Source organism: Arachis hypogaea, chromosome 4 (genome assembly GCF_003086295.3).
Source record: "Arachis hypogaea cultivar Tifrunner chromosome 4, arahy.Tifrunner.gnm2.J5K5, whole genome shotgun sequence".
Lineage (NCBI taxonomy): Eukaryota > Viridiplantae > Streptophyta > Magnoliopsida > Fabales > Fabaceae > Arachis > Arachis hypogaea.
The window spans coordinates 24,713,428-24,733,825 of record NC_092039.1 but is presented as its reverse complement, the minus strand read 5'-3'; positions in this window follow the sequence as shown (position 1 = coordinate 24,733,825).

Here is a 20,398-nt window from a genome sequence, read left to right as displayed (position 1 = left end):
TGTGCGAACCACGCATTCGCATCGTCCACGCGGACGCGTCACTGCCAGTTGCTCCAAAACTCCAATTTGTGCTTTTCTTCCATTTTTGTATGTTTCCTTTCCATCCTTTAAATTATTCATGCACTATATAACCTAAAAGTACTCAACACACAAATCACGGCATCGAATGGTAATAAAGGATAATTAAATTTGATTATTCTAAAGCATAAGGAACATATTTTCTCATATATCACATATTAAGGAAGGGAAAGTGAAACCATGCAATTTACATGAATAAGTAGGTGAAGGGTTGAATAAATCACTTAAATTGAGCTCAATATACATCATAAAATATGGGTTTATCAACCTCCCCACACTTAAACAATAGCATGCCCTCATGCTAAATCCAAGATAAAGAGTAAAGTAAAGTGGTGGAATCTCATGCAATGCAATCTATCCTAGATACAACTACCTAAATGAGTCATGTAAATCTAGTTATTATTCACCTATATATAAAGCTTTACATGTAGTTAAATTGATTCACATTCTCAAGGAATCATATACGCATAGCCAACCTTAGATAATGTTAAAGCACTTTTACAATTGAGATGGGTAAATAAAATATTTTTCAAACTTGCAAGACAATTAACAATAGAGGTAGAGATATATGGTGATGAGCTATTGAACCCTCATTGGATTTTGTGTTTACTCTCTAGTCACTCAGTGTTTATTGGGTTAATCACTTTAATCTTCTTTTTATCCTTGCTTTCTATAACTTTGTTCTTCATCTAACCAATCAACAATTATAGAATACAGACATACAAAGATCATGAGGTCTTTTTAAGGTTGTAATGGGGCCAAGGTAGAGGTAAGGGTGTATGTATAAGGCTAAGTAATCTAATAAGTGAATACTTGATTAGTCTAAGATCTCACCTAACATATACACACTTTATACAGATCAAAAGTTTCTTAACCTATTTGCCCAAATTTTTTTTCCACTTTGTATTATAGACTCATGCATTGAATTTAACTTTGTCCCATGTGCATTGGTTCTTTTATTTTGTGTTTGGGGAATTTTTTTTAACTGATGCACATAGTAATTTAATTACTTTGATTTCACATAAGCATGCTTCCCAAATTTTTACATAACTTGTTTAATTTAATTTCCTACTTTTTCTTTCATCCCATGTTCCCATAAAATTTCCCACACTTAAATTATACATAATTTCTATCTTAAGCTAACCAAGGATTAAACTTGGGATTTTGATTTTGTTTTTCTGCTTAAGGCTAGTAATGTGGTTATAAAACAGAAGGGGATTAAAAAGCTCAAGGGGGCTAACAAGGATGGCATAAAAGATAGGCTTTATTTGGGATAAGTGAGTTAATAATCAAACATGGCCTCAATCCTATCTTGGTATGTATCAATATTCTATATTGGATATATAGATTAAAGCAAAGTAAAGAACACTAGAATAAAAAAGAAGGGCGAAGCACACAGGAATAAAAATTATGGTATGAATGTAACCATACAATTAAGCTCAAAACTCACAAGCTGTGTGTTCTCAAGCTCATAAATCATATATCAGTTATTTATGTCATGCAAGTAGAATTTAAGAGTTTCCATTATTCTAAATGTAAAATATATTGGATGGCTTTAAAGTTTTAGTGTTCCTCCTTGATGAAATGTTGCCAACTAACTAACATGTAATGCTATATATACAAGGGGTGTGGATTGATTCTGTTAAAGTCTCTAGCTTACTTCCTTTTTATTTTCAATCAAATCAACGACCATATGCTAAAAAGGGTAAACTATACTTTAATCTACTTAATATATAACTAGTAAACTAAGGTGCAAATCGAGCTAAAATATCCAAGATATTATACATCCCAAAGTGCGTAATGCAAAAATACAGTAAAAGCATAAGAGAGAAAAATGTGCAAAAATACAGAAAATAGCTAAAATAAGATAAGAGTCTGTAGTAGTTCATCAAAATAAATAGATGCCAGAGATGGCAACCTCCCCACACTTAAATAATAGCATCGTCCTCGATGCTCAGTCAAGCAGGGTGTGACAAAGTGCCATCTCCGGAAGGATGGGTTGCCGGTGTCTCGATGGTAGGCTGAGGGTCTACAGTCGCTGTGAGGATCGGAGGAGTGGTTTGCTGAAGCAGGGGCTCTGTCTGTAGAGGAACCTTCGGATCTGCAGTCTGTAGCTGGTGGTGCTCCTCATGATGTGATGTAGTGTGGCCGGGATCTCCCTGCTCAGCCTGGGTAGGTGCCTCCTCCTCGTGATCGCTCACCTCCTCCTCAGACGTGTCGGAGGGCGTGTCGGGCTCGGAAGGAATGTCGCCACCAGAGCGGATCATCAGCTTGAGGTGTTCATAGCGTCGCTTGTGGCGATGCTCAGACCTCTCAAAGAGTCGCCTGGTGCGATGGTCAGATCTCTCAAACTGCTGCTGGTGATGGCGCTTCATCTAATCTAGGTGGTCAAAGAGTCGGTGCACCAGATGGTAGACGGGCTCAGGAGCATGTGGGGGTGCAGTGGGTGGTGCTGGGCCAGTGGAAGCAGAAGGAGTAGCTGAAGGGGTGGCTGCCTCAGTAGTGTCAGTGAGAAATGGAGGGCGGTAGCCGAAAGCCAGGAACTTCCGACTGTGAGGGATGATCTTTTGGCACTTTGTAGCGGGGGGCTTTTCATCAACAGCCTCCCAAAGTACCTCAGCTCGGCGACCCAACTGAGTAATCAGGTAAGGAAAAGAGAGGGTGCCTCTAACATGGACCCTGGCCATGTAATGCCGGATGAAGCGAGGTAGATAAAGGTCCTTACCCATCATCACACACCAGATGAGGGTAATCATAGCAGCTGGCACCTCCGTCTCATGAGTGCTCGGCATCACATAGTTGCTCAGAATCTGCTGCCATAGTCGAGCCTCATCATTCAGATATATAAGCCTGATTCCCTTTGGTACCAATGTGCTTGTTCCCATGACCCAAGGAACGGTAGGATCAAGAGTGATGTCCTTCTTTACTACATCACAATCAAACCTCATGAATCTCATATCTTCCTCAGCTTTATGGTAACCATCTGGCTGATCTGATTTAGGTGGAAGATGGAGGATTTCTTCAATTGCTTCCTCAGTAACCAGAATCTGTTTGCCTCTGAGCTGTACTGCATCCAGGGAAGATAGAAAGTAGTTACTGTAGAATTCTCTAACCCAGGATGAGTTGACCTTAGTTAGGTTCCTCTCCAGGAAGAACCAGCCTCTCTGTTTGATCTAATCTGAGGTGTACTGCTGGAGTTCTTCTGGAATTTTGAGGGTCCTTTCCAGGTGTAGGTTCCTAGCGGTGGCAAAGGTTGGGTATTTCAGCTCACAGTATTTGTTTATAAATTTTACCGGGTCAGCTGAAGGTACCAACTGATCAGCATTTTCCTGCGGGGTAAAGTTCTTCTCCCGCCAAGAATTATCATGTAAGATGCCAAGGTTGGAACCAGAGGATTCACCTCTTTTCCGTTTGCCAGTGGTGACTTTGCCCTTTCCCTTGCCTTGAGAGTCAGACATCCTAAAAAATAGAATTTTCAAGATATAATTGAGGAGTAAAAGCAGGAGAATAAGTAGGCAAATAACAAGATAGGTAGTAAGTGGCAAAGGAGTAGTAGAAAAATGAAATGAGTTAAGTAAATGTATATTTTGGATTGTTTTAGAGTTGAAAAGCTGAGATGAGAAATCACATTCCAAAATATGTTAGAAGTGAAAAGCTTGTTAAATAGAAAAACAATAAGCATGCCGTGAGTGAAATTAATTGAAAGAAGTAGTGAAAAGGTAAAGTGGGAAGTTAGAAAGTTAAAAATCAGTGAGTTAGTAAAAAGGAAGTCAGAGTAAGTGGCATGAAGATTGGTTTCTAAGTAACAAGAATTTCACAATTTTAAGCAACAGTCAACTCATATTCAAGCAGGAATAACAGGGTATTGATGATGATTCATATAGATATAGGAGTAGTAAAAAGTAAAATCACATTATCAAGAATTCAAATTATTGACCAGGAAATCAAAAATAAGAAGAATGCGGGCCGTGCATTCAAGAATAGGTTTGGTATTCGTGGAGCAGTTCAAAAATGAGAGTTGTCAAAACCAATACTTGAATGTAGAAGGAAAAGTAATTTGTAGAAAATTGGGCAGCATTCCGGCTAAAATTGGACGTTCCCGAAAAATGGATATTAAGAAAACCAGGTCATATGAGATTAACAAATGCTGCAAACAGTCACAAACAGTAGGAATAGTAAAGAATAGTCCAGCAGCATGAACATAGCAGATGAACAGTAAGAAAAACACATCCAGAATAAAATTGCAGAACAGATAAACAGGTAACAGGAACGGTGCAATTATCAAGCCTAAATCCAATAACCATATCCTAGCTACCTAACCACCTAGAATCCACTACCAACATGCATCTCTATCTAGCCTATGTGAAACAAAAATTAAAAAACGAACTAAAGAGTCGCAAGGGTGAATCGCCGTATGGCGAAACCTGGTGCGGAAAGGGCAATAAGATGGAACAGAGATGAGGGCAGATGGGTGATGATGCGACGGCACTGGGTGAAGCACGGCAACGCAGCGGTGGGGTAGTGGCCGTCGGAGGTAGGCTGCGGTGGGTAGTCGGTAGTGGAGGAGAGTGAGAGAGGGGGAGAAGGAGGAGGAAAGAAGAGAGGGTTGGGTGTCGTGACGGGTCTGGATGGTCGGGGGTGGTCTTGGTGGTCGGAGGTGGTGGCTGGGGTAGGAGAGAGAGAGAGTTGCAGAGGTTAGAGAGAGAGGGGGTTGGGGTTTGGGGACGCGACGGGGAAAGGGTTCGCGTGACATAGGGTTAGTGATCGCGAATCCACGCAAATGCGTGGAGGATGCGATCGCGTGAGTAGGGTGAAATAGTGTTGATGCGGATGCGTGGTCGACGTAATCGCGTGGTTGGGTTGTAAAATAGGTGACGCGGATGTGTGAAGCACGTGAACGCGTCGCTGATATTTATGCTAGACGCATGATTCCAGCGTCGTTTCAACGCAACTCTCTGTTTGGTTTCGGGGTCATAATATCCGCGCGACGCGATCGCGTCGCTCACGCTTTCGCGTGGTGTGGGTGTTATGTAGGTGACGCGTTTGTGTCAGGGACGCGTACGCGTGGGTTGTTTGGTGCTACACGCACCATAGCCACACGATTCCAGCCCAACTTTCTGGGCGTTGAATCTTTACGTCGATATCCAGATTACGCGTTTGCATGGGGACGCGGACGCTTGGGAGGCCTTTTTGCAACTGACACGATCGCGTGGGGCATGCGGTCGAGTGGAACAATTGTGTTAAAGGCACACCTCCAGCCTTGCTTCAGTGTGACTCTCTATTTACTTTCCTTTTCTTTTAATGCACTTGTGACGTGGACGCATCAGCGACGCTGTCGCGTCACGTGCTCTCTCTTTTTTTTATGCAGTATGCAAAATGCAAAATGCAGTGAATGTCATGAAAAATTCAGGTTCAAACGAAATTCAAAAACAGAGCAAAATAGAGGGGGAACGATCATACCATGGTGGGTTGTCTCCCACCTAGCACTTTTAGTTAAAGTCCTTAAGTTGGACATTTGATGAACTTCCTGTTATGGTGGCTTGTACTTGAATTTGTCCAGAAATCTCCACCAGTGTTTGGAATGCTAGCATCCTTCGGGGTCCCAAACAAGGTACGTAAAGCCCTTAGGTGAGTTCAAACAGGCTTGCAGGCTCCTGGAGTGTTGAATGGTAGAATAGATTCCAAGATCCCAAACTCTACTGTTACACCCGTTTTTGTCTTGATCTGCATTTTTCCAGTCGGGTGATGAGTGATCTAAATCCTCACTGCAGTGACCAAACAGCTTTGGAGATCCTTCCAATTGAGCTTGACACCAATTCTTGCACCTCAAATTGAAGTGTGAAACCTCAATGAATCTTGCATACCAGCCCTGAGTGCGAGTCATTTCCCGTTTGCTTTTAAAGCTGCAAAGAGCTCTAAGCTGGCCATTTGTCTCAAGCAAATCATATTCAAGTGGAAAATTGAAGATAAATGTCAAGGATTTTACCCACTTGAAGTTTGTGTTGGGTGGTAGTGGCCTTGGGATCAGTGTTTTCAGTGGTTCTGCAAGCTCTACTCCCTTGTGGTCTTTTGTGAATTCCTCTACTTCTTGGCAATTTTCTTCCAATTCAACCATGTCTTGACCAAAGTCATCGATATCTTCTTCATCACTTGAGTCATAATTGGGAGGTTGAGAAAAGTCGACCTCTGCATTATCTTCATATTCGCTTGGGGAAGATTCTTCTGTCTCAAAGAATTTACTTGCGGATGCAAGTTCATTGCTAAGAGAACTCGACTTGTGATTGTCATCATCAGGAAAACATACGTCTTGGGTTATTCCATCCAATTCTTCATAAGATATCTGCTTCGGGGGTTGTGCACTATCCTCCTTAGCATCAGCTGTAATTTCTTTGACGGAATTCTCCACAACTCTGGATTCCTGCAGAGGTTCAGCATCTCCTAAATCTTCAACCAACTCTTCATCTTCTACATTGACAGCATCCTCTACTTGTTCCAGTACGAAGTTATGCTCTATGCTATCCACTGGAGCTTCTAGTGTCTTCTTTATGCTGCGTTCTTCATTGGATTCTCCACATGAAGCCATGGGAGTCTGTTGAGGGGCTGAACGTCTGGAAGATAATTGATTTATTGCTTGCTCCAGTTGATGAAGGGTTGCATTAAATTGGTTTACTGATTCTTCGAAGCGAACCTGTGATTCTTGGCTTGATGGATATGGACATGGTGCATAGGGGAGTGGTGGTTCTTGGGAGTAATTAGATTGGTGTTGGGGTGGATAAGGATCATATGGTGGTGAATGGTGAAAAGAAGCTTGTGAGTGTGGTGGTTCGAAGTTATGTTGTGAGGATGGTCTCTGAGCATACGGTGGGGCTTGTTGGTAGCTACTAGGCGGTCCACCATATCTATCAACTTGGTATGCATTGTAGAATGATCTTTGTCTGTGATATCTAGGAGGGTGTTGTTGTCTAAAGGGGTGATCAGATTCTCGTGGCTCCATCCATCTTTGATTGCTTAGACCTTGACGCATAGTCCTGTTATAGCTTCCATTCCTTGCAACAAAATTAGAACCAAACTCAAAGCGAGAGGGGTGAGAATTCATAGTAGTTATCAGAAATAAATGGGGAAGAGAAAAAAAACAAATAAACAAGTAAAAGAAAAATATTTACAGTAACCAATAATAAGGCACACGTTTGCAACTCTCCGGCAACGGCGCCATTTTGACGTTAGGATTTTTGCCAGTAAAGAATTTTATAAAAATATAGTCGCGTTGTGAGTATAGATTCTAAACCAACAGAAAATCGCTTCGTACAAATGTTTTGGTTGTCACAAGTAACAAAATCCAATAAATTTATAAACTGAAGTATTCAAATCTCGGGTCGTCTTCTCAAGGAATTGCAGGGAAGTATGATTTATTATTGGTTATGGAAAAAAATAGTGTTTGGGTTTGAAAAAGGTTTTAAGCAGGAGAAATAGATTGCAAGAATTAATAAATTAATAACTGATAAAACTCTTGGCAACGTATGAAAACTGGAAGTCCTATCCCAGTTATCCTTATCAATTGTGATGAGAATTGAATTTTTCTCCCACTAAGTTAACCTCTAACTATGAAGGTAAGTCAAGTGGATGGAATAAGTTTGGTTCCTCAGGTCCTAGTCTTTCCTTGGAAAGGGGTAGAGTTATTGGAACTCGAGTTAATTCTTGAAGAATTCCAATTTTCAGTCAACAATGAGTTTGACAACTCAAGAGTTACCAATTAATCGACTAAATGCCAAGAATATAAAAAGCTAAATAAAAATTATAGATCTGAAAATACCTCAAATTATATTATTTAAGAAAATCCTAACATGAATGGTGCATAAGCCAAATAGGCAACATAAGTAATACAAGCATCAAAGTATCTGAAAGTAAAAGAGAAATACAAAGTAAAAGGAATATTGAACCTGATATGAAGATGAGATAAATCATAATCCTAATAGACATCCGAATCCTAAATCCTAAGAGAGAGGAGAGAGCCTCTCTATCTAAAAACTACATCTAAACTATGAAAAGTGAAAATTGCTCGCTATCTGGTTGTCCTCCTCTGCATGAATGCATTCCCTCCACTTCATAACTTCTAATCTGTGCCTCTTGGATTTGGATCTAGGCCAAAAGGGCCCAAAAATAGCTGGAAATGAGATCTGCAAATTCTGCAGATCACGCACGTCAGGCGTCCACGCGGGTCACGTGGTCGCGTCATCTGGAGTGTTGCTCTACCATGCGGTCGCGTCAGTCATGTGCCCGCGTCAGTTGTATTTCGCAAGTCACGTGTTCGCCTCATCCATGCGCTCGCATCGATTCTCTTTTGTGAGAACCACACGTTCGCGTCGTCTATGCGGACGCGTCACTGTCAGTTGCTCCAAAACTCCAATTTGTGCTTTCCTTCCATTTTTGTATGTTTCCTTTCCATCCTTTAAATCATTCATGCCCTATAAAACTTGAAAGTACTCAACACACAAATCACGGCATCGAATGGTAATAAAGGATAATTAAATTTGATTATTCTAAAGCATAAGGAACATATTTTCTCATATATCACATATAAGGAAGGGAAAGTGAAACAATGCAATTTACATGAATAAGTAGGTGAAGGGTTGAATAAATCACTTAAATTGAGCTCAATATACATCATAAAATATGGGTTTATCAGAGATCGTCGGTATGAAGCAAGCTGTGGTCATCTTGTAAATCTCAGTCAGGCAGATTCAAATGGTTATAATGGTTTTCGAATATAAAGATAAATAAAGCATAAAATAGAGATAGAGATACTTATGTAATTCATTGGTGGGAATTTCAGATAAGCGCATGAAGATACTGTGTTCCTTCTGAATCTCAGCTTTCCTACTGCTTTCATCCAATCATTCTTACTCCTTTCCATGGCAAGCTGTATGTTGGGTTTCACCATTGTCAATGGCTACCTCCCATCCTCTCAGTGAAAATGGTCCAAATGTGCTGTCACAGCACGGCTAATCATCTGTCGGTTCTCGTTCATGTTGGAATAGAACCCAGTGATTCTTTTCCATCTGCCACTACGCCCAACACTCGCGAGTTTGAAGCTCATCACAGTCATCCCATCTCAGATCCTACTCAGAATACCACAGACAAGGTTTAGACTTTCCGGATCTTAGGAATGGCCACCATTAATTCTAGCTTATACCACGAAGACTATGATCTCACGGAATGGGAGACTCGGTTGTCAGGCGAGGCAACCATGCATCGTGGGTCAGGAATCCAAGAGATACACACTCTAGCTTTCGCAGGTAGAACGGAAGTGTTTGTCAGGCACGCGTTCATAAGTGATAATAGTGATGAGTGTCACGGATCATCACATTCATCAGGTTGAAGTGCGAATGAATATCTTAGAATAAGAATAAGCATGAATTGAATAGAAGAACAATAGTACTTTGCATTAATACTCGAGGTACAGTAGAGCTCCACACCTTAATCTATGGTGTGTAGAAACTCCACTATTGAAAATACATAAGAACAAGGTCTAGTCATGGCCGAATGGCCAGCCTCCCTAAATGACATATGAATTCGAAAATAGGGAAAGAGACCACCAGTACAATAGTAAAAAGTCCTATTTATACAGAAATACGTCTTAGTGCAGAAATCCACTTCCGTGGCCCATTTTGGTGTGTGCTTGGGCTGAGCTTGAGCTTTACACATGTAGAGGCTTCTCTTGGGGTTAAACACCAAGTTGTAACATGTTTTTGGCATTTAACTCTGGTTTATGACGTGTTTCTGGCATTTTACTCTAGAATGCAGCATGGAACTGGCGTTGAACGCCAGTTTGCATTTGTCTAAACTCGAATAAAGTTTGAAATATCAACACCAGTTTGAATTTGTCTAAACTCGAATAAAGTATAAAATATTATATATTGCTAGAAATCCCTGGATGTATACTTTCCAACGCAATTGAGAGTGCGCCATTTGGAGTTCTGTGGCTCCAGAAAATCTATTTCGAGTGCAGAGAGGTCAGAATCCAACAGCATCAGCAATCCTTTTTCAGCCTGAATCAGATTTTTGCTCAGGTCCCTCAATTTCAGCCAAAAAATACTTGAAATAACAGAAAAACACACAAACTCATAGTAAAGTCCAGAAATGTGAATTTTGCATAAAAACTAATAAAAACATCCCTAAAAGTAGCTAGATCTTACTAAAAAGTACCTAAAAACAATGCTAAAAAGCGTATAAATTATCCGCTCATCACAACACCAAACTTAAATTAATGCTTGTCACCAAGCAACTGAAAATCAAATAGGATAAAAAGAAGAGAATATACTATAAATCTCAAACTATCAATGAATATTAGTTCTAATTAGATGAGCGGGACTTGTAGCTTTTTGCTTCTGAACAGTTTTGGCATCTCACTTTGTCCTTAGAAGTTTAGAATGATTGGCATCCATAGGAACTCAGAGTTCAGATAGTGTTATTGATTCTCCTAGTTAAGTATGTTGATTCTTGAACACAGCTACTTTTATGAGTCTTGGTCATGGCTCTAAGCACTTTGTTTTCCAGTATTACCACCGGATACATAAATGCCACAGACACATGACTGGGTGAACCTTTTCAGATTGTGACTCAGCTTTGCTAAAGTTCCCAATTAGAGGTGTCCAGAGCTCTTAAGCACACTCTTTTTGCTTTGGATCATGAATCTAACCACTCAGTCTCAAGCTTTTCACTTGGACCTTCATGACACAAGCACATGATTTGGGACAACTTGATTTAGCCGCTTAGGCCTGGATTTTATTTCCTTGGGCTCTCCTATCCGTTGATGCTCAAAGCCTTGGATCCTTTTTACCCTTGCCTTTTGATTTTAAGGGCTATTGGCTTTTTCTGCTTGCTTTTTCTTTTTCTTTCTCTTTTTTTGCAAGCTTCTTCTTTTTCACTGCTTTTTCTTGCTTCAAGAATCAATTTCATGATTTTTCAAATCATCAATAACATTTCTCTTTTTCATCATTCTTTCAAGAGCCAACAATTTTAACATTCATAAACAACAAGATCAAAAATATGCATTGTTCAAGCATTCATTCAGAAAACAAAAAATATTGTCACCACATCAATATAATTGAACTAAATTCAAGGATGAATTCGAAACTCATGTACTTCTTGTTCTTTTGTATTAAAAACATTTTTCATTTAAGAAAGGTGAAGGATTCATGGAATTATTCATAGCCTTAAGGCATAGTTACTAAATACTAGTGATCATGTAGTAAAGACTCAAAACGTAGACAAACATAAAGCATAAAGTCGAAAAATAGAGAGATAAGAACAAGGAAGTTAAGGAATGAGTCCACCTTAGTGAGGGTGGCGCCTTCTTCTTGAAGGACCAATGGTGTCTTTGAGCTCCTCTATGTCTCTTCCTTGCCTTTGTTACTCCTCCCTCATAGCTCTTTGATCTTCTCTAATCTCATTGAGAATGATGGAGTGCTCTTGATGTTCCACCCTTAATTGGTTCATGTTATGACTCAATCCTTCTAGAGAAGTGTTGAGTTGTTTCCAATAGTTGTTTGGAGGAAAATGCATCCCTTGAGGCATCTCAGAGATTTCTTGATGATGAGCTTCCTCATGCGTCTCTTGAGATTCATGAATGGGCTCTCTTGTTTGCTCCATCCTCTTCTTAGTGATGGGCTTGTCCTCTTCAATGAGGATGTCTCCTTCTATGACAACTCTAGCTAAGTTGCATAGATGGCAAATGAGATGAGGAAAAGCTAGCCTTGCCAAGGTAGAGGGCTTTTCGGCTACTTTGTAGAATTCTAGAGAGATGACTTCATGAACTTCTACTTCCTCCCCAATCATAATGCTATGGATCATGATGGCCCGATCCACAGTTACTTTGGATCGGTTGCTAGTGGGGATGATGCAGCGTTGGATGAAACTCCAACCATCCTCTAGCCACAAGCTTAAGGTCCAGTCTTCTCAATTGAACCGGCTTGCCTTTTGAGTCTCTTTTCCATTGAGCTCCTTCCACACATATGTCCATGAGGACTTGGTCCAATCTTTGATCAAAGTTGACCCTTCTAGTGTAGGGGCGTGCGTCTTCTTGCATCCTAGGTAAGTTGAACACCAACCTTACGTTCTCCAGACTGAAATCTAAGCATTTTCCCCGAATGATTGTAAGCCAATTCCTTGGGTTTGGGTTCATGCTTTGATCATGGTTCCTAGTGATCCATGCATTTGCATAGAACTCTTGAACCATTAAGATTCTAACTTGTTGAATGGGATTGGAGAGAACTTCCCATCCTCTTCTTATAATCTCTTGTTGGATCTCTGGATATTCGCCCTTTTTGAGCTTAAAAGGGACCTCAGGGATCACCTTTTTCTTGGCCACAACTTCATAGAAGTGGTCTTGATGGGCTTTTGAGATGAATCTCTCCATATTCCATGACTCAGAGGTGGAAGCAATTGCCTTCCCTTTCCTCTTTCTTGAGGTTTCTCTAGCCTTAGGTGCCATCAATGGTTATGGAAAAACAAAAAAAAGCTATGCTTTTACGACACCAAACTTAGAATGTTGCTCGCCCTCGACCAAAAGAAGAAAGAATAGAAGAAGAAGAAGATATGGAGGAGAGGGAGAGAGGTGTAGGTTTTGGCCAAGGATGAGAAGAGAGGGTAGTGTTGTGTGAAAATGAAGAAGGATGGAGGGGTTTATATAGTGGAGGGAGAGGGGTTTAGGTTCGGTCATTTAGGGTGGGTTTGGGTGGGAAAGAGATTTTGAATTTGAAGGTAGATGGGGTTTATGGGGAAGAGTGGATGGATGTGATTGGTGAAGGAGTAATGGGGAAGAGTGATTGAGGTGATTGGTGAAGGGTATAGTGTTATTGGATTATGTGAAGAAGAGAGAAGTAGGGTAGGTGGGGATCCTGTGGGATCCACAGATCCTGAGGTGATCCTATGGGGTCCACAGATCTTGAGGTGTCAAGGATTTCTCATCCCTGCACCTTTTAGGCGTGTAAAACGCCCTCTGTATGCAATTCTGGCGTTTAACGCCATACTGATGCTTATTTCTGGCGTTAAACACCCAAATGTAGCCTGTTTCTGGCATTTAACGCCAGCCTGATGCTTGTTTCTGGCGTTAAACGCCAGACAGATGATTGTTTCTGGTGTTTAAACGCTAGACAGCTCTTCCTCCAGGGTGTGCTTTTTCTTCTGCTATTTTTTATTCTGTTTTTAATTTTTGCAATTGTTTTGTGACTCCACATGATCATAAACCTAATAAAACATAAAAGCACAATAGAAATATAGATAAATAAAAATTGGGTTACCTCCCAATAAATGCTTCTTTAATGTCAATAGCTTGATAGTGAGCTCTCATGGAGCTTCACAGATGTTCAGAGCATTGTTGGGACCTCCCAACACCAAACTTAGAGTTTGAATGTAGGGGTTCAACACCAAACTTGGAGTTTGGTTGTGGCCTCCCAACACCAAACTTAAAGTTTGATTGTGGGGGCTTTGTTTGACTTTGTATTGAGAGAAGCTTTTTATGCTTCCTCTCCATGGTTGCAGAAGAAGATCCTTGAGCTTTAAACACAAGGTAGTCCCCATTCAATTGAAGGACTAGCTCTCTTTTGTCAACATCAATCACAGCTCCTGCTGTGGCTAGGAAGGGTCTTCCAAGGATGATGCATTCATCCTCATCCTTCCCAGTGTCTAGGATTATGAAATCAACAGGGATGTAAAGGCCTTTAACCTTCACTAACACATCCTCTACCAATCCATAAGCTTGTTTTATTGACTTGTCTGCTATCTCTAATGAGATTCTTGCAGCTTGTACCTTAAAGATCCCCAGTTTTTCCATTACAGAGAGTGGCATAAGATTTATACCTGACCCCAGGTCACACAGAGCCTTCTCAAAGGTCATGGTGCCTATGGTACAGGTTATTAAGAATTTACCAGATCTTATTTCTTTTGAGGTAAAGTTTGCTGAACCCATGTATTTAGTTCACTAATGAGTAAGGGAGGTTTATCTTCCCAAGTCTCATTACCAAACAACTTGGCATTCAGCTTCATGATGGCTCCTAGATATTGAGCAACTTGCTCTTCAGTTACATCTTCATCCTCTTCAGAGGAAGAATAGTTCTCAGAGCTCATGAATGGCAGAAGAAAGTTTAATGGAATCTCTATAGTCTCTATATGAGCCTCAGATTCCTTTAGGTCCTCAATAGGGAACTCCTTTCTGTCTGGGGGACGTCCTATGAGGTCTTCCTCATTGGGATTCATGTCCTCCCCTTCCTCTTTGGATTTGGCCATTTTGATTATATCAATGGCCTTGCACTCTCTTTTTGGATTCTCATCTGTATTGCTTGGGAGAGTACTAGGAGGAGTTTCAGTGATTTTCTTATTCAGCTGACCCACTTGTGCCTCTAAATTTCTAATGGAGGACCTTGTTTCACTCATGAAACTTAAAGTGGCCTTAGATAGATTAGAGACTATGTTTGCTAAGCTAGAGGGGCTCTGTTCAGAATTCTCTGTCTGTTGCTAAGAAGATGATTGAAAAGGCTTGCTATTGCTAAACCTGTTTCTTCCACCATTATTAAAGCCTTGTTAAGGCTTTTGTTGATCCTTTCATAAGAAATTTGGATGATTTTTCCATGAGAGATTATAGGTGTTTCCGTAGGCTTCACCCATGTAATTCACCTCTGCCATTGCAGGGTTCTCAGAATCATAAGCTTCTTCTTCAGAAGATGCTTCTTTAGTACTGTTGGATGTATTTTGCAATCCATTCAGACTCCGAGATATCATATTGACTTGTTGGGTCAATATTTTGTTCTGAGCCAATATGACATTCAGAGCATCAATTTCAAGAACTCCCTTCTTCTGAGGCATCCCATTACTCACAGGATTCCTCTCAGAGGTGTACATGAATTGGTTATTTGCAACCATGTCAATGAGTTCTTGAGCTTCTGCAGCCATTTTCTTTAGGTGAATGGATCCACCTGCAAAATGGTCTAGTGACATCTTAGAGAACTCAGATAGACCATCATAGAATATATCCAAAATGGTCCACTCTGAAAGCATGTCAGAAGGACACTTTTTGGTCAACTGCTTGTATCTTTCCCAAGCTTCATAGAGGGATTTACCATCTTTTTGCCTGAAGGTCTGAACATCCACTCTAAGCTTGCTCAGCTTTTGAGGAGGAAAGAACTTGACCAAGAAGGCCGTGACCAGCTTATCCCAAGAGTCTAGGCTATCTTTAGGTTGTGAGTCCAACCATGTTCTAGCTCTGTCTCTTACAGCAAAAGGGAAAAGCATGAGCCTGTAGACTTCAGAATTTACTCCATTAGTCTTAACAGTATCACAGATCTGCAAGAACTCAGTTAAAAACTGATAGGGATCTTCTGATGGAAGTCCATAAAACTTGCAGCTCTGTTGCATTAGAGCAACTAGTTGAGGTTTCAGCTCAAATTTGTTTGCTCCAATGGCAGGGATTGAGATGCTTCTTCCATAAAAATTGGAAGTAGGTGTAGTATAATCACCAAGTATCCTCCTTGCATTATTATTGGGTTCGGCCATGTCTCCTTCTTTTTCGAAATTCTCTGTAAGGTTTTCTCTGAATTGTTGTGCTTTAGCTTCTCTTAGCTTTTTCTTCAGAATTCTTTTAGGTTCAGAATCTGCTTCAACAAGAATATCATTGTCCTTGCTCCTGCTCATATGAAAAAGAAGAGAACAGAAAAGGAAGAGAAATCCTCTATGTCACAGTATAGAGATTCCTTTATGTGAGTGGAAGAAAAGAAGAATAAGAATGAAGAAGAGAAAACTTCGAACACAGAAGAGAAGAGAGGGTTCGAATTTTAAGATGAAGAGAAGTGTTAATAAATAAATAAAATAAATAGAAAGAGATGAGAAGGAGAGAATTTCGAAAATTATTTTTAAAAAAAAAGGGTTAGTGATTTTCGAAAACTAAGAGAAAAAATAAAATTAAAATTAAAATTTGAAACAATTAGTTAATTGAAAAGAATTTTGAAAAAGGATGAGGTGTTTTCGAAAATTAGAGAAAAAAAAGTAGTTAGGTGGTTTTGAAAAAGATAAGAAATAGTGAAACAAATAAAAAGTCAATTAGTTAGTTGAAAAAGATTTGAAATTCAATTTTGAAAAGATAGGAAGTTAGAAAAGATTTTTGAAATCAATTTTGAAAAAGATATGATTTGAAAAAAAAGATATGTTTGAAAAGATATGATTGAAAAGAAAAGATATGATTAAAAAGATATGATTGAAATTTATTTTTAAAAAAGATTTGAAAAAGAGATTAAAAAGATTTGATTTTTAAAATTAAAATTGATTACTTGACTAACAAGAAACTAAAAGATATGATTCTAGAATTTATAGATTGAACCTTTGTTAACAAGAAAGTAACAAACTTCAAATTTTTGAATCAATCATATTAATTGTTAGTAAAGTTTTCGAAAATCATGAAATAAAGATAAGAAAAATATTTTGAAAATAAAAAAAAATTCGAAAATAAAAAAATGAAAAAGATTTGATTTTTGAAAAAGATTTGAAAAGATAAGATTTTTAAAAATGAAATCTTGACTTGACTAACAAGAAACAACTTATTTTAAAAATTTTGACTAAGTCAACCCAAAGATTTCGAAATTTATGAGAGAAATAAGGAAAAGATATTTTTTATTTTTGAATTTTTAATGAGGAGAGAGAAAAATAACTAAATGATTCAAAACATAAAAATTATGAATCAAAACACATGATGCATGCAAGAACACTTTGAATGTCAAGATGAACACCAAGAACACTTTGAAGATCAAGATGAACATCAAGACTTATTTTTGAAAAATTTTCAAGAAAAGAAAAACATGCAAGATACCAAAGATTTTTCATGCTCAGACACTATGAATGCAAAGATGCATATGAAAAACAGCAAAAGACACAAAACACGAAAATTTAAAGATCAAACAAGAAGACTTGTCAAGAACAACTTGAAGATAATGAAGAACACCATGCAATGAATTTTTCGAAAGAATGCATAAATTTTAAAAACATGCAATTGACACCAAACTTAAAAATTGACACTAGACTCAAACAAGAAACACAAAAATATTTTTTGATTTTTTTTGTTTTATTAAAAAAATTTTTTGGATTTTTCTAAAATTTCTTTTTGGAAAAACGAAAACAAATAAAAAATTTTGAAAGATTTTTGAAAACTTTTTGAAAAGAAAATTACCTAATCTGAGCAATAAGATGAACCGTCAGTTGTCACAACTCGAACAATCCCCGGCAACAGCACCATAAACTTGGTGCACGAAATTGTGATCTCAATGGCGCCAACAACTTGGTACGCACAATTGTAATATCACTCTTTTTCACAACTTCGCACAACTAACCAGCAAGGGCACTGGGTCGTCCAAGTAATAAACCTTACGTGAGTAAGGGTCGATCCCACGGAGATCGTCGGTACGAAGCAAGCTATGGACATCTTGTAAATCTCATTCAGGTGGATTCAAATGGTTATAATGGTTTTCGAATATAAAGATAAATAAAGCATAAAATAGAGATAGAGATACTTATATAATTCATTGGTGGGAATTTCAGATAAGCACATGAAGATACTGTGTTCCTTCTAAATCTCAGCTTTCCTACTACTTTCATCCAATCATTCTTACTCCTTTCCATGGCAAGCTGTATGTTGGGTTTCACCGTTCTCAATGGCTACCTCCCGTCCTCTCAGTGAAAATGGTCCAAATGTGCTGTCACAGCACGGCTAATCATCTGTTGGTTCTCGTTCATATTGGAATAGAATCCAGTGATTCTTTTCCGTCTGTCACTACACCCAACACTCGCGAGTTGAAGCTCGTCACAGTCATCCCATCTCAGATCCTACTCGGAATACCACAGACAAGGTTTAGACTTTCTGGATCTTAGGAATGGCCACCAATAATTCTAGCTTATACCACGAAGACTCTGATCTCACGGACTGGGAGGCTCGGTTGTCAGGTGAGGCAACCATGCGTCGTGGGTCAGGAATCCAAGAGATACACACTCTAGCTTTCGCAAGTAGAACGGAAGTGTTTGTCAGGCACGCGTTCATAAGTGAGAATAGTGATAAGTGTCACGGATCATCACATTCATTAGGTTGAAGTGCGAATGAATATCTTAGAATAAGAATAAGCATGAATTGAATAGAAGAACAATAGTACTTTGCATTAATACTCAAGGTACAGCAGAGCTCCACACCTTAATCTATGGTGTGTAGAAACTCCACCGTTGAAAATACATAAGAACAAGGTCTAGGCATGGCCGAATGGCTAGCCTCCCCAAGTGACATATGAATTCGAAAATAGGGAAAGATACCCCAGTACAATGGTAAAAAGTCCTATTTATACTAGACTAGTTACTAGGGTTTACAGATATAAGTCTTAGTGCAGAAATCCACTTACGGGGCCCACTTTGGTGTGTGCTTGGGCTGAGCTTGAGCTTTACACGTGCAGAGGCTTCTCTTGGGGTTAAATGCCAAGTTGTAACGTGTTTTTGGCGTTTTACTCCAGAATGAAGCATAGAACTGGCGTTGAATGCCAATTTGCGTTTGTATAAACTCTGAAAAGCCCTGGATGTCTACTTTCCGACGCAATTGAGAGCGCACCATTTGGAGTTCTGTAGCTCCAAAAAATCTATTTCGAGTGCAGAGAGGTCAGAATCCAACAACATCAGCAGTCCTTTTTCAGCCTGAATCAGATTTTCACTCAGGTCCCTCAATTTCAGCCAGAAAATACCTGAAATTATAGAAAAACATACAAACTCATAGTAAAGTCCAGAAATGTGAATTTTGCATAAAAACTAATAAAAACATCCCTAAAAGTAGCTAGATCTTACTAAAAACTACCTAAAAACAATGCCAAAAAGCGTATAAATTATCCGCTCATCACTATACATGAGAAAACTCCATTTTTCAATATGGGTGGAGACGATTATAACATAGATGGTGGTCTGGAGTTCAAAGTTGGCCATAGATTCAAAAGCACAAAGGCAGTAAGGCAATGTGTGAAGAATTACAGCATTCGCAGAAGTGCTGAGTACCAAGTTGTAGAGTCGGATCGATTAAAGTACCATGTGTATTGCCAGAAATTTGCAGCAGATGTCTTTGGAGTCTCTGTGTTGTCCTCTGATAGAGTCATGGATATTGGTGAGGTCAAGTTTAATTGTAGTATATATTCTTATTTATCATGATTATTTTGGTTATAAATGCCTACCATGTATATTTTATTTCGTTAAGGAGGTGCATAGGTTCGGAGGTGCGCATACCTTTTTAGCCCCCACCATGTCTCAGAACTATCGACGGTTGGACATTAACCTCATCTGTAGTGTCATCCTACCCCTGATACAGTCCAACTCATCAGTTTGTATCCATGTTTTACAAGGTGCAACTAGGCAAAGCTATCACTTCAAACCCTCATACAGAAAGGTCTGGATGGTGCCCGAAATTGTGATCATCAACAATAAGGAGGAGTCATACAATAAGGTGTCGAGGCTACTTGGTGCACAAAATTGTGATCATCAACAATGGTGCCAAAAACTTGGTAGCGCTCTCAAACGTGAATCACACTTTGTCACAACTCCGCACAACTAACCAGCAAGTGTACTGGGTCGTCCAAGTAATAAACCTTACATGAGTAAGGGTCGATCCCACGGAGATTGTTGGTATGAAGCAAGCTATGGTCATCTTGTAAATCTCAATTAGACAGATAATAAATGGTTATGGAGGTTTTCGAAAATTATAATAAATAAACAGAAAATAAAGATAAAGTTACTTATGTAAATCATTGGTGGGAATTTCAGATAAGTGTATGGAGATGCTTTGTCCCTGTTGAATCTCTGCTTTCCTACTACCTTCCTTCAATCCTTCATACTTCTTTCCATGGCAAGCTGTATGTAGGGCATCACCGTTGTCAATGGCTACATCCTATCTTCTCAGTGAAAATAGTCCAAATGCTCTGTCACAACACGGCTAATCATCTGTCGGTTCTCGATCATGTCGGAATAGAATCTATTGATTCTTTTGCGTCTGTCACCACGCCAAACAATCGCGAGTTTGAAGCTCGTCACAGTTATTCAATCCCTGAATCCTACTCAAAATACCACAGACAAGGTTTAGACTTTCCAGATTCTCAAGAATGACCGCCAATAATTCTAGCTTATACCACGAAGATTCTGATTAAGGAATCCAAGAGATATTCATTCGTTCTGAGGTAGAACGAAAGTGGTTGTCAAGCACACATTCATAGGTGAGAATGATGATGAGTGTCACGGATCATCACGTTCATCATGTTGAAGTGCAACG